Here is a 15,695-nt window from a genome sequence, read left to right on the forward strand (position 1 = left end):
TGATCCCAGCTAGATGCTTATCTAACCTCCTCTTGAAGACCCCCAGGGTAGGGGAGAGCACCACCTCCCTTGGGAGCCCGTTCCAGACCTTGGCCACTCGAACTGTGAAGAATAGATGCGGGGCTCCTGAGGCAACTCTCAGAGACCATAAAAGCTAAAGAGGCAGTAGTCATGGGGGACCTAAACTACCCAGACATCTGCTGGGAGATGCAGACAGCAAGGTCCCATCGCTCACGCAGGTTTCTAACCTGTGTACAGGACCTCCACCTGACACAGGAGGTACACGGTCCCACTAGGGGGAATGCCATACTGGATCTGGTATTGGCAACGGGAGATGACATGATAGGGGACCTCCAGATCGGTAGCCATTTGGGAGACAGTGATCACCTTATAATAGAATTCAACATAAGACGGCGAGTGGGTAAGGTAACTAGTAGGGTGAAAGTGCTAGACTTTAGGAAAGCTGATCTCAATGCACTCAGGCGATTAGTCAAGGAAGCACTGCAGAGTAGGAGTTTTGAAGGGATGGGAGCCCAAGAAGGGCGGCTGTGCCTAAAGGAAACGATCCTTCGGGCACAAAGCAAGACGATCCCCAAGCGAGGCAAAAGAGGGAAAGGGGCCAGGAGGCTTCCCTGGCTGACCAGAGAAATCCAGGGCAGCCTAAGGGCCAAAAGGGGAGCACATAAAAAATGGAAACAGGGTGAGATCACTAAAGATGAATATACCTCCTCTTCTCGTGCTTGTAGGGAGGCAGTTAGGCGGGCCAAAGCTACCATGGAGCTGAGGATGGCATCCCAAGTAAAGGACAACAAGAAATTGTTTTTTAGATATATTGGGAGTAAAAGGAAGGCCCAGGGAGGAATAGGACCCCTGCTAAATGGGCAGAAACAATTGGTGACAGATAGGGGGGACAAGGCTGAACTCCTCAACGAGTTCTTTGTTCCTAAGTGAGGGGCACGACAAGTCTCTCACTGGGGTTGTAGAGAGGCAGCAGCAAGGCGCCAGACTTCCATACGTAGATCCTGAGGTGGTGCAGAGTCACTTGGAAGAACTGGATGCCTTTAAGTCGGCAGGCCCGGATGGGCTCCATCCGAGGGTGCTGAAGGCACTGGCCGACATCATTGCAGAGCCACTGGCGGGAATATTCGAACGCTCGTGGCGCACGGGCCAAGTCCCAGAAGACTGGAAAAGGGCTAACGTGGTCCCCATTTTCAAAAAGGGGAGGAAGGAGGACCCGGGCAAATATAGGCCGGTCAGTCTCACCTCCATCCTTGGCAAAGTCTTTGAAAAAATTATCAAGGCTTACATTTGTGAGAGCCCGGCAGGGCAAATTATGCTGAGGGGAAACCAGCACGGGTTTGTGGCAGGCAGATCGTGCCTGACCAACCTAGTCTCTTTCTATGACCAGGTTACGAAACGCCTGGACACAGGAGGAGGGGTGGATGTCGTATACTTAGACTTCAGGAAGGCCTTCGATACGGTATCCCACCCCATACTGGTGAACAAGTTAAGAGGCTGTGATGTGGATGACTGCACAGTCCGGTGGGTGGCGAATTGGCTAGAGGGTCGCACCCAAAGAGTCGTGGTGGATGGGTCAGTCTCGACCTGGAAGGGTGTGGGCAGTGGGGTCCCGCAGGGTTCGGTCCTTGGACCGATACTCTTTAATGTCTTCATCAGCGACTTGGACGAGGGAGTCAAATGTACTCTGTCCAAGTTTGCAGATAACACAAAGCTATGGGGGGAAGTGGACACGCCGGAGGGCAGGGAACAGCTGCAGGCAGACCTGGATAGGTTGCACAAGTGGGCAGAAAACAACAGGATGCAGTTCAACAAGGAGAAATGCAAAGTGCTGCACCTAGGGAGGAAAAATGTCCAGCACACCTACAGCCTAGGGAATGACCTGCTGGGTGGCACAGAGGTGGAAAGGGATCTTGGAGTCCTAGTGGACTCCAAGATGAACATGAGCCGGCAGTGTGACGAAGCCATCAGAAAAGCCAATGGCACTTTATCGTGCATCAGCAGATGCATGACGAATAGGTCCAAGGAGGTGATACTTCCCCTCTATCGGGCGTTGGTCAGACCGCAGTTGGAGTACTGCGTTCAATTCTGGGCGCCACACTTCAAGAAGGATGCGGATAACCTGGAGAGGGTCCAGAGAAGGGCAACTCGTATGGTCAAGGGCCTGCAGACCAAGCCCTACGAGGAGAGACTAGAGAAACTGGACCTTTTCAGCCTCCGCAAGAGAAGGTTGAGAGGCGACCTTGTGGCTGCCTATAATTTCATCACGGGGGCACAGAAGGGAATTGGTGAGTATTTATTCACCAAGGTGCCCCCGGGGGTTACAAGAAACAATGGCCACAAGCTAGCAGAGAGCAGATTTAGACTGGACATTAGGAAGAAACTTCTTCACAGTTCGAGTGGCCAAGGTCTGGAACGGGCTCCCAAGGGAGGTGGTGCTCTCCCCTACCCTGGGGGTCTTCAAGAGGAGGTTAGACGAGTATCTAGGTGGGGTCATCTAGACCCAACACTCTTTCCTGCTTATGCAGGGGGTCGGACTTGATGATCTATTGAGGTCCCTTCCGACCCTAACATCTATGAATCAACTAACATCTATGAAGTTCTTCCTAATGTCCAATCTAAATCTGCTCTCTGCTAGCTTGTGACCATTATTTCTTGTAACCCCTGGGGGTGCCTTGGCGAATAAAACCTCACCAATTCCCTTCTGTGCCCCTGTGATGAACTTATAGGCAGCCACAGGGTCACCTCCCAACCTTCTCTTGCGGAGGCTGAAGAGGTCCAGGTGCCCCAGTCTCTCCTCATAGGGCTTGGCCTGCAAGCCCTTAACCATATGAACTGAGTAGGACAGTTCTCAGCCCCTGCTCTGTGATCATGGGGTGCAGGCTGGAGAGCTTCTTCCTTACTTAACTCCATGATTGCAGAGCTGGGTGGGGAGGAGGCTGGAGACCTTACTCCCCAGCCCCTGCCAGCAGGGAGTTCCCGGTGCCAGCTCCTCAGTTGTGGGGCCAGCACTGGGAGGTAAAGATCTCTCAGTCCCTGCTCTCCAATCGTAATCTTGGAGCAGGGGCCTTGGAGCTCCCTGCTGCCATGGCAGGGGGACATAGTCCCTGCCCGGGGTCTGGGGGTGGAGCTTGCCCCGGCAGCAGGGAGCTCCCAGGGACAGAGAGCAATCTCCCGGCCCCTGGTGCCAGCTGACCAGGAGCAGATTTGCTCCCAGTCAGGTGTCTATACAAGTGCTACTATGTAGTAACTAGTCGCAAGTAAATTTGTTACTTGCATTTGCAGGTAGCAAATTTGCTTGTGATTAGCCAGGTTTACTTGTGTGCAGTAAGCATTTGCACGTGCAGATGCACATGTGCAGTAAACTACGCTACTGCTCAGTAAAATATCTCGTCTAGATGCACCCTTGGTGAATGTTAAAATTTAGGTTTCAGGGCTTCCTGGGCTGGTGTTCAATTTTTGTCTCAACAAGGACACCAAGGTCAGGTTAGGTTAGAGGCTAGTCTAGGATTCTGGGTCAAGGTTTGGTGGTAGAGGATTCCAAGGCTGAGGCTTATAGAACTCTTTGGGCCATAGTTTGGGGTGGGGCTGCTCCGGTTTTAGGTTATTATTAAGGCTGGTAAGTCTAGCTGGTGTTACGGCATGAATTATGAGCTTGCAAGATAGATTTAGGGGTTGTAGTTGTTATTGGCCCCCTCATTAGGGTTAGAGTTAAGACTATTAAGATCCCTATTGCTTGGGTCTCCCTAGGGTTGGGGTTGGAGCTGGGAGGGCCTGCTTGGTTACAATTAGGGTAGGGGTTAGAGCTGGGTCCATTAGGGATTGCCAAATTAGGGTTATTGTTAACCACACGTTTAATCACACGTTGAATATTCAGCCCATGCTTCAGCATTTTCTTGAATCAGCATTTTCCTGAGTAGATAAATATGCCTTGTTTATGCCACCTCTGTACATTTTGGAAAGCAGTTACTCACTGAAGTATTTCCATTGACTATCATGGGGATAATCTGGATGAGTAACTCCTCTCCAAGGTTATTAAAGTTGGTGAAATTTGACCTATTGTAATCAGGTAATAAAAATATGCATCAGAATTCCCCTCATCTTTACAAAAACTCAGGATTGTGCTGTCAATTAAACTACTGTAAATTCAGAGTAATCTATTAAAATCAGGGAATTATAGTCTGGTAATTTACTATGGTATAGTAGAATGGAATTTCAGCATCTTTGAGAAAGGAAATTGGAAATGGAAAATAAAGGAGAGAGGTCTGTTAAATATTGCTTTAGTCCATGGAGGTAAGGAGAACTCAAGGAAAAGTTAAACTGTCCAAGTATTACTAATAGGCTTCATCATAAAGGTTATAGGTAACATGTTCCAGAAATGAATGATTCCAGCCAGAAAAGATGCCATCCCTGGAATACTGTCCTGCTGTCAAGAAGGGACTGATAGAGATCAAAAAGGAAGTTAGTGATATCAAAATTAAATATAGAAAAGGGACTTGTAGTGTGCAATAACACAAGGCTGATTGATTTTAGCAAAATAACTGAGGCTTTAAGTCAATTAGGGATTAAAATGCAAAGTACATATAAGTAAGTATTAAAACCTCTTAGTGTGGAAGAAGGATTGAGAAAGACATAAGGCACAATATTTCAATGGAGGTCAGTCATTGAAAGACATTGAAAGACAATGGCATTTCTCATTTCTTGAATCAGTCTGTTGGATAGAGTTGCTCTGTACTCTTAAATAGTTGCTGGGTTTCACCTCTGATGTAGCACTATTTTAGAGATGAGTGAGACTCTTTAGATTCCTTTTGGAAAAAAAAACCTGCTATCTAAATCTATATGAGGTCATTGCAGAAGATCGTCAGCTGTTGTATTCAGAAAGGTGTCTCTTGACATGACATAAGAACAGAATTAAGAGAACTGCTGTTTCTCCGTATTTCCCTTTGGCAGTTCAACACCTAGGAAAGCAAAATGACCTTCAGGCACAAAACCAACAAAACAAAACCAAACCCTTGCTGATAGCATATATCAGTAATGTGGGGAGGGGCCTTACAGGAATATTTCAACAACTAGGAAGCAATTATAACATAACATTCAGAGTCAAGGTTGAACTAAAAAGAATCCAAACATTTGCAAGCATGAAAATACACAGTCAAAGCACCCAAACAACCTTAATTCTACCCCTATGGTAATGACCTGCTCAAGGAAACCAAAAACCTGAGGTGAGCTTATCTATCAGTACTTTGTGCAACCACTGTCTGAGTATGAGTAAAGCATTCCAGGATGTGCGCTCATCATATCTTTAAGGTTTTCTCACTGTGCTTTCACTCACAATTCCACCAAAGCAAATGTTGTTGTTGTTTGGAAATTTCCTTAGTTTCTAAAATATTGCTAACATGTTTATGTTGCTAGGGCCATGCTGATGCAAGTTAGGCTTGGTTTTATCACTCCTCAGGACCTGCTTCATTGGATGCTAGAGCAAATTAGGTTGTGGAAAGCTGAGTGGAGCTGACATGTTTCTTTGTCCAGCATTTTTTGTCTGCGGCCAGAGAAGCATCAACATGTAAAGAGGGAAACAGGTGCTTCATCTCCAGGTACCTATCTTCCTACCTGTAGCCCAAATAGACCTTTGGTAGCTCTTTAGCTGCTCCATGACCCCAACTGGCCTCTTCAACACCAACAAGCCTAGGCACCCCTTTCCTCCAACCTCTTCTTTTCATGGTCTGTGTTCCTTCATGTCTTCACACTCCCACAGAGTCGTCTCTTCATTTTCCACCTTCTTTCCACCATCCAATTTGGTTTTTCTCTCTTATTTTCCAAAATCATAGAGAAAACCAGCAAACATGCAACATACTTCCTGGGATAGTGAAAAGAGTTTGTCTAACCCAATGTCTTCCTATCCTCCATGGCTGCTCTCAGGATGGATGGAAATTTCCAAATATTTCTCTCTCAGAAAAATGTTAAATCATGGGGCATTTACTAGGAGTCACATCACAGTGTGACACATGAAGTTTTGAAAAGCCACCACTGATCAGATATGCTGTCCTGGAAAAAATAGCACTAGGAAAGTATGTAAAACATAGGGAACTGGTGCTCAAAGAGCAAATAAGCAACTTATACTTCCTAATTAGAAAAAGAAAACGCAATCTTCATGCCCCGTTCCAAGTGTCCCAATTTGTGAACAAAGCAGTTATTCCAGGAAATAATTAAAAGGAGATTGAAAGTGCAGGACTTATAATGGATGTCTAGACTTAAATTTAACTACAGAATCACTCCCAACACCTTGGTATTACTACATATATACAGAAACATGATAGTCGTGCCACATCCATTCAGCAGCACATTCCACTTCATTTTTATTTGTGTTAGTGTGTGCAAAAGTGTACTAGACATTGTACAGACATTTAATTAGTCAGTTCTCTGCCCTTTTATATATTTTACTGTGAGGTGTTTCAAAAACCTAGCATGGAGGTGAAGATTTATAGGCAAAAGAAAAGAAAACATTGACCACAAAGAGTAAATTAAAGTAATAGTTAAAAAATGAACTGCTAATTCAACCACATCTTCAATGGAAAATTCAGATTAAAATGAAAACACAAGCATATTTCTCTCTCCTTTGTGAGTTTAACTTGGAAAATCACCACTACTCTAAGTTTGGACTAAAAGCAGAGAATTCTGGAGTGAGATTTTTAGCATCTGCTTTTGCTGCGGCAGCTGTACCATGAAAATGGTATTTTGTTTAAAAAAAAAAAAAATCAGTTAGCTCAAGATGTTTGGCTGTAATTTTCTGACCTTGATCTTAATGCACTCTCTCTCTCTCTCTCTCTCTCTCTCTCTCTCACACACACACACACACACACACACACACACACACACACACACACGCACGCGCGCGCGCGCGCGCGCGCAAATATATCAAAGAATCATAGAGAAGTTGGGCTGGAAGGGACCTCCAGAGGTCATATAGTCCAACCCCCTGCCTATGGCAGGATCAGCTCTATCCAAACCATCCTATACAATTCATACTCTAAATTCCATACAAGACTACCATGAACCTTGACATAACACCCTAACCTGCCACAACTTGTGTGTGTGTGTGTGTAGACACTTCTATACATACACACACACATGCACATATACTAAATTTTCTTTGTTTTACTTAGAATAAATTAATATTTATACTTTCTAATAAGGTAGTGTGACATGTACAAGATATTTCTATATTTTTATTCTGAGATATCTAAGATATATATTTAAAGATATCAATTCAAATGACAAATATCTTACAGTTCTGTCCATTCGCCTTTCTCCTTTGCATCCCAGCCATAGTACTAACACTCTCTAAGCTGATCCAGCACCTACTTCAGCTACAAGGAGTCTTATCACTGATTTCAGTAGTGAGTAAAGGCGTTAAATGATCCTGAGCAATCTTGAATGTTTGGCCTGACACTGTGCTCAGTCTGTCTTAAGAAAGCCAGGGAGAGGCTCTGGGACATGCTCAGGACTGCTTTGAACTGTATTTGCTAACGGCTGTCCCTTCAAATATATTACAGGCTGATCAGACCCTCAGTTAACTTCTAGATCTTAAAGCAATGGTCACAGGCACAGAGATTGGTGGGCTAACAGATTAACTGAGTTACGAATTCACACTATAGGGATCTTTACACATGGGGGTGGTGCACTTTAATTAGAGAGGCTCTCAGAGCCTCCCTAAATAAAGCACCCAGAGCATGTCATGTGTCAGCATCCTGGCACTTCAAAATGGCGATAGGGGTACTTCATTTAAAGCTCATCAAATGAGCTGTAGTTAAAGTGCCCCAGCACCATTTTGAAGCCCAGGGATGCTGATACACGAAACATGGAAACTGACTGGAGTGCAGTGATCACCAAGCTCCAGCAGATTTGATTAATCAAGTCTGCTCTTATGTGCTGTAATTACAGTCTATCAGAGCAGCCTCTAAGCTTGTGTAGGATTATATAACAAGTTGCACTGATGATCATTGTCCGGACTTTCCCAGTTAAAAAGTATCTAGACTGTTATTCATAAGTCAAAGTATCTGTATTGATGTGTTAAACATTAAGAAGGATGTACTTCTTGAGTGAAGGTGTTAATACTAGCTGTGAATATGTGAAGTGTTTTATCAGATATCTATTTATTCCTTCATGTTGTTGCAGTTAGAGTCTTGCTTACAGAACTCAGTGACTTTGAAGAACAAGGGTAAAGTCCTGGCTTTGTTGAAATCAATGGGGCATATGTCAATGACTTCGTTAGGATCAAGGTTATAATATGAGTGCAGCCCCTCCAAAATAAATTCATTACGCTTGCAAAAATGAATAGCATCTTGGTTACATACAGAGTTATTGTACCTTTGTCAGTAAAAGTACTGGAGAACTTGGGTAAGTTAATAAAAACGTCAATGAATTTCACTGCTAAATAACACTGGCAGTAACACTGGCATCAAATATTAGCTTTCATGCTAATCCAGAAGAGGTGAATTTACAACATCCGGTGCAATTATTCACTTGGCTAATGTGTATTCAGAGTCTAGCAACAGTTTCTTTGAACTTGGGGTTAATTGCAATATATTTCCAGCAAATAGAAGACGAGCATATCTCACTGGATAAATCAGTGGAATGGGTAATCCGTTTTGCAACAGTGCATATCCATGAGAAAACAATGGGGTTTGTTGGAAGGAAAACAGGAAGTATAATGTTTCTTTACATTTGTGATTTGTACTAATCAGCAGGCATTTATATGGCACCCACAGGAACTTGGCCATAGGAACATTGGTTTTAAGTATGAACAATAGAAATATTCCATTAGGAGAAATTGTTCTTGAGATAGCCAAAGTACAAATGACTGAACTGGTTTACCAACAGTCTCAAATGTGTTTTGTGAACCAAGCTGGACTCTTCCATTGGCTTCATGACTTCTTAATAAACATCAATCATGATATAGGGGTCTAGCAGTAGCCATACACAATCCAGATCTTTCATAGTATAAAACTAGCTTTGGGGCAGCTTGTCTCATATTTCAGAGCTCTGATCATGGGGCTTAATTCTCAGGTGTGCTGCTGCTTTGGAGGATCCAAGATCAGACTAGTTAGCAGCTACAGCAAGTAGGCCCAGACTGAGAGGGTCAGGCCTGGACAAATATAAAAAGGTTAGAGCCAAGTGATCCAAAGGAAAACCCCATTCTAAGGCTCAGGATGCCTCCTGCATAATTGCTGGTTTCTTGAAGTCATGGCAGCGAGATACAGGCTGGCAGTACAGAAGAGCTGGTGGAGTTGGGGAAGGGGTTGGGGGAAGGCTAGCCAGCTGCTGGGTGTTACCATTGTCTGGAAGGGCTAGTCCTGATACAATACCCAGAAAGGTTTCCCATTGTCTGTATCACTGAAGCTTTCTGCTCATATATGTCCAAGAAAGACATCACAGGTCCCAAGAGAGAGTAAAGGGGGTGGAAATGTGCCTAACTGCAATGTGGGTAACTGTATTTTTTTTTCTTTGATTGCAACCTTTACTTCTCCTTTCATCCCTAAATGTACATTTTTTAAATCACCACTGAAGGCGGCTTCATGGTCAAAATATTTCAATTTCTTTTGTATATCTAAGATAAAACTCAATACATACAGGTGTAGGGACAGTCCATGTGCAGTGATACACCATGTGACAACAACGTGGGAGAAAAGAGCTGCAGCTGAACCAAATGCTAAATGTGATTACCTCTGGCCCATAGCACACTCTCTTCTTGGCTATCATAAATGAAATTGTATCATAACAGTTCTAGAAGAAATTACACATAACTTAAAACGTGTAGTTCCCGTAAAACTTAACTTTTGAAGGTAACCAACATTTCTTGTGGGAGATTTCAAGGTCATAATACCAAGTACACTGCTTTATTTCCTTAGAATTGTAAGCACTGATTAGATTTTGTTTCAATAAAAAAATCAGTATTATGAAATACATTGTAAAATCAACTCTGAACATTGCATTGTACTAAAACAAAGGGAAGTGTTTTACCCTGTTCTACTATCTAGATAGCAAATGCACATAGATTTTTAATTTTTATTGTAGTGTCAACAAAATCTGGAAAATAAAAATGCTGGAACAATTTGAGGCAGCACCCCTAACAATGCAACTGCACTTTGTGTGTATGTGTGCAAACTACTTACACATTATACAAACATACACACATTAATATACATATATATCTGTGCATGCACACACATATAATATAATATAATATAATATAATATAATATAATATATGTATATGTGTGTGTGTGTGTGAGTTTTCTGTAGAAGGATAATACTTGGAGGTGAAGAAGCACCTCGGCTTCAGCCAACTTTCCAAATCCTGATTTTCTCTAGCATCCAATGCAGCATGTCCTGAGAGTCATAAAGCCAAGCCTAGTTTGCGCCAGCAAAAATATATTTGTGCAAAATACCCTCAGAGTCTATGTATAATACACATACCATATGTATATGGTAGAGTGTACAAATATAAAGTTGATTGGAGAACTCTAAATTGCAGACTAGGTGGGAATATTCTGTGTGTTTCATTCAAATAAACTGAAGCCTGATTCTCCTCCCCGCTTCAGCCTCCCATGTCGTCTCTTTTATGATAAATTAGAAGCAAATTTAATTTACTACAGTCAAAGGAAATATTAATGGGATATTAATGCATAGTAATGCATAGTAGCTCACCATGTAAAATACATTCATCCTCCTTTAGTCTGGTGAGTCGTATATAAATGTAAGATGATGTTATTATTATACACCACCTTGTTGTTAGGCATTGCTGGGGGCTGAGATAACTGAATGCTCTCAGAAACAGCACTTGTAGGGTCATTTACAGATGAGGTGGCAGTTAATTTAAAACACACATAACTTACCTTTTACTTCCTCTTTGAAGGAAATGAGAGGTGACACAATTGGATTGGATACACAATTTAGGCTTTTGAAAACCCCCCCAGACTTATTTAATTACTAGACGGTAGTGGTTCCAAACTGATAACGAGGGTTCCTGTTTTTCTCTGATAAAAAATTACAAGTTCTCTGATAAAAAAGGTTGCAAATTCTCTGATAAAACCCCTCAAATCTGTGATTAAAATTAAAGGCCCCCCACAGCCCCCGCAGCCCTGTTAGTGTCTGTCATTCACCTCCCCCAGCCCCCCCAGCCCTGCTGGTGCCCCTTGCCCCCCACCCACAGCCCCTGCCTCCCTCCCCACCCCCAGCTGCCAGGGCTATGGGGCCAGGGACCCAGGTCTGCAGCTCCCTGCTCCCAACAGAAGGCAGCGGCTGCTGCAATGGAGCAGAGCCTGGTTCCTCCCTCGCTGCTGCCTCCCTGATGCAGGCTCAGCTGGGAAGTGGGGTCAGCTCCCCGCCATAGCACGCACTCCAGGCAGGGTAAGGGGGGACCCATGCCTCCCAGATCTGTGCATGGGATGGGGTTGGGACATGTGTGCACTGTGGGCTTGGGCTCCCTGCTGCCCTCCCCCAGGGCCTCCACAGCCCAGCAGGTGTGACCAGCACTGCAGGGACAGCAGGGCTGCGCAGGAAAGCTGCTTGTTACTGCAAGCTCCATGCTGCCCTGGTGACACACCTCCTATGCATGCAGCTGCAGTGAGAGACACAGCCCTGTACCACCAACCCTGATGTGGCCCTGCGCACAGGGGTCGTGTCGCCAGGGCAGTGCAGAACTCACAGCAGCAAGCAGCTTTCCTGCATGGTCCTGCTGTCCCTGCAGCACCAAGTCACACCCACTGGGCTGCGGAGGCCCCAGGGGAGGGCAGCAGAGCCGGAGCCCGAGCCCCTCCCCTGCCTTTGCCCCCTGCACAGATCTGGGGGACATGGGTCCCTCTGACCCCCTGGGAGTGCACACAGCAGCAGGAAGCCAGCCTCTCCCCCCCACCCAATGTTCCCTCTAAGGCTTAGCAATCCGTGAGCGCACCACTTTGGTCTGTTCCTGAATTGGTCTCACCTCCCCCTTTTGGTGCCACTTTCACCGAGCAACTTATTCTCACAACATTATTTGGGAGAAAAGATTCTTGAAATACTAAACTATATATATTATATATTTTATTTTTTAAAAATTAAGAGAAGCCAAACAGTCTCCCTCAGAGGACATCATGTAATATGTTTCCTCCCTATATTTCTTAACATGATTTCCTGCCTTAAACTGTTGTATGCTATTAAACAGCAGCTGTGTTGCATCACAGTGGTGGCCACTTTTCAGTGATGGGCAAAGTGATTTGTGGGTTCATTAATGTAACATTCAATTGTAAATGCTGTGAAGTTAGGAAATGAAGACGTGAGGGGCTTTATAATAACATAACGCTCAGTCACAGTGCGTAGCCTGTATCTTGTATGCTGTATATTCAATAACAGATATATTGAGGCACAGCAAATACTGAAAACAATGTGTAATACAAATACATTATATGATGTGGTGGAGTTAATGCTAGGATGAGGTACTTATCTTTGCTAGGCTCTCATAATGATGGTGTCCGGGCTCGGGGCAAAGTTCGCCTGAAAGGGCTGGGGAGTGGAGCATTTACCCGAGCCAGGGGAGCCTGCGTGGTGCCTGGCTCAACCCCAGCCCTTGTCCCCACCTCTGCCTTGCCTCAGGGAGGAGCTGCTGCCCGCCCTGCACTGCTCTCTCTCCCTGCAGGGATGCTGACGTGGTGAGGAGTGGAGTGAAGCCAAGTGGTAACTTACCGCCAGTGCCTCCGCCGCGCTCTGGGTTTCTAGGAAGCCGCAGCCCAGGTTTTCTCCAGGCAGGTGTGTGGTGTTACAAAGCTAATGTGTGGCAAGATTTTTTTTTGTGCGCGACCGTGCATGCACGCACCTTAGAGGGAACCTTGCCTCCACCCCCTGCCCCTTGGATAAGTTGCCTGCCTCCCTGTCCCACTCCCTGCTGGGGCCCTTTGGCCATGCATTGCAGCCTTGGGCCCCAAGCCCCACACACTGCCCTGCTGGGCAGCGTCCCCAGTTCCAGCCCTGCCCAACTTCCTCCCTCCCTCTCTATGTGGGCATCAATCCCCACCCACTTACCTGCCAGAGCTGCTCTCCAGGTTGTCTGGTGGCCATGTGCATGTACATACACATGGTGCCCCCTGCCTGACCGCCCTTCTGTCACTCCCCCACCCCCTTGCAGGCTGGAACTCTGCCAGTGTGCAGAGGGCTCACGGCAAAGCTGCAAAATCTGTGGGTTTCTTTGCTAAAATGAGAAATCCACATTTTACTCTGGTAAAGGAGAAACTCCGCGTTATACTCTGTTTTTCCATGGGAAACAGCAAACCCGGATTCCTGCTGATAACCCCAGTGCATTTTTGGCATGTGTATCAATTCTGGAAATAAATATTATTTACTGGATTTTTTTGTAGGAGTTCCTTGGAAATCATCATAGTCTCCTAGGTAAACATGAGCTTTGTAGCCCTGTGGGAAAATGCAGATTTAATAGAAGCTTCTTTAAAGGTTTGGCAGTAAAATCTGCCCTACTTTTTATAAATATATTATGCAATGTAGGGTTTCTACTTCATGATACATATACCAAAGTCCACAATACTGAGCCTACTCTCAATATGACACTAAATATGTTAAGGAGTCAATGCAAGTTAGGAGTTATTTGGGAAAATATTGGAACTAGAAGTGAAATGCTATTCCCTACCTGATATAGTGTAAATTTCTACAGTTTAAAATTGTAAGAGATCCATATTATGCTCTGCCTTTGCTGGGAGGGAAAGCAATGAAGTGAAAAGACTGAGGGAAGTAGCTCCAACAGCAATTAGAACAGAGAAACAAACAACTTCTTCACTCCCCAAAGGGAACATTTTAAAAGGGTGATGTGCAAAAAAGGGAAGAACATGACAATATGTGTGGATTTTCTAAGGTTTAATGATTCACTTTTTAATATGCATGTATGTTATGAAAAGACTCTGTTGCCTTGATTATTTTGTTACATTGCTTTTAATGCCACAAATTGCTAGTAGTGCAATAAATCTGTGGTTCTCACTGCCTGAGGTGGATGATTTTTTTTCAGCTTCCTTTCTTTTTTAAAATAAGCTGGTCTCCTCTTCACTGGAGTTATGTGAAATGTTTCATTTGCAATGAAACTAAAAGCCCTGAAAAGTTCATCTGCATTGTGACCTATTTCCAAAACAAGAATCTTCTGAGCATCTTGCAAACTATTTTTTGAGCCTGAAAGCCTTTTGCCAACATGAAGTGAAATTTCTTTCCCTACCTGAAATGGTGCATATTTCTACAGTTTAAGAACATAAGAGATGCCATACTGTGTCAGACCATGGACCATCTTGCTCAGTATTTTGTAACTCACAGTGGCACACAGTAGAGATGCTACAGGGAAGAGGATTTATGCAAGGCCTATCCAGACTCATCCTTCCTTTGCTCCTCTTCCCTTTGCCAGGTCAATTATGTGGGTCCAAGGGCCATGTAGGGAATTTTGATGAGTTGTCACAGGCCAGGTCAGCACCCTTTTTCCTCCCCCCTGCCACCATGCAACAACTTGCCAAAAACTCCCTGGTAGGTGGGGAGCAGGATTCAGGAGCCAGATGGGTGGGCAAGGCCAGGATCATAGGTTGAGCCACAGGGAAGTGACAACTCAGAGCCGGGGCCAAGCCATGCTCTGCTCCTTGCGTACTCTGTGGGTGTGTGTGTGTGTGGGGGGGGGGGTTGCTCGTGTGTGGGAGGGGGGAATAGCTGGGTGATAGGTCCTGGGAGCCAGCTGGGGGTGAAGGGAGGGAGAGGGGTGCTGGGGGTGCATGCAGCGGAGCTCACCCAGATGCTACAGTCAACGGCTTGCCCTGTGGTGCTCTGCATAGTGCTCAGGGCTGGATTAATGCATAGGCAAACTAGGCACATACCTAGGGCCCTGAGCTGTGGAGGGGCCCAGTCCTTCCTTCCACAGCAGTGGCACGAATGGTCCCATCTGCCTCCCTTTCCCTCCCCTCCCCTCCCCTCCACTGGCCTCACTGCCATGGTGGTCTCCCCCAAGCAGCATCTCCGAGCCCCACTCCCTGCAGGCAGTCTTGACTGGCCTGGGGCCCATGAGTTTTTTGTCTAGAGCCCACTAAAAGGTTACTTCAGCCCTGCGCAGGTTGCCTCTGGCCCCAGCCAGCATGCAGCTTCTGGCAGAGCTGCTCTTGGTGAGGCTGCAGCTGGCCAGGTGCTACTCTGCTCCCCTCACCTACAACAGGAGCTGCCTGGCTGAAGCTCCCCCCGCCCACCTACCCACAGTGGCACAGCAGGGGCAGGAGTGGGAGGAGGAGTGCTGGGGGTGAGGGAAGCAGAGCTCCACCCACCCGGCTGCAGCTGCACTGGGAGCAGCCTTGCCAGAAGTTGCACGCACTGGCTGGAGCCCAGGCCAGTGGAGCTGTTCTGCTCCCCTTGCCTCCAGCAGTGGCTCCTTCTCCTTCCCCTGCTGTTTCACTGCAGGCAGCAGGAACTTCAGCCACGAGGCTCCTGCCCTATTGCATGGAGGCTCTAATTCCATCTCCGGCTCCTGGCTGTGTGCTATGGCAGGAGCCGCTTGGTTGAAGCTCCCCCACCCTGGGGCCTGGGCCAATGGGCATGGACGGGAATGTGATGGGGGCTGCCCCAGCAGGAGTGAGTGGGGCTTTGCTCATGCAGAGTACTGCAGCGGCAGCCTTAGTACAG

The sequence above is a fragment of the Alligator mississippiensis genome, chromosome 1 (genome assembly GCF_030867095.1).
Source record: "Alligator mississippiensis isolate rAllMis1 chromosome 1, rAllMis1, whole genome shotgun sequence".
Taxonomy (NCBI): domain Eukaryota; kingdom Metazoa; phylum Chordata; order Crocodylia; family Alligatoridae; genus Alligator; species Alligator mississippiensis.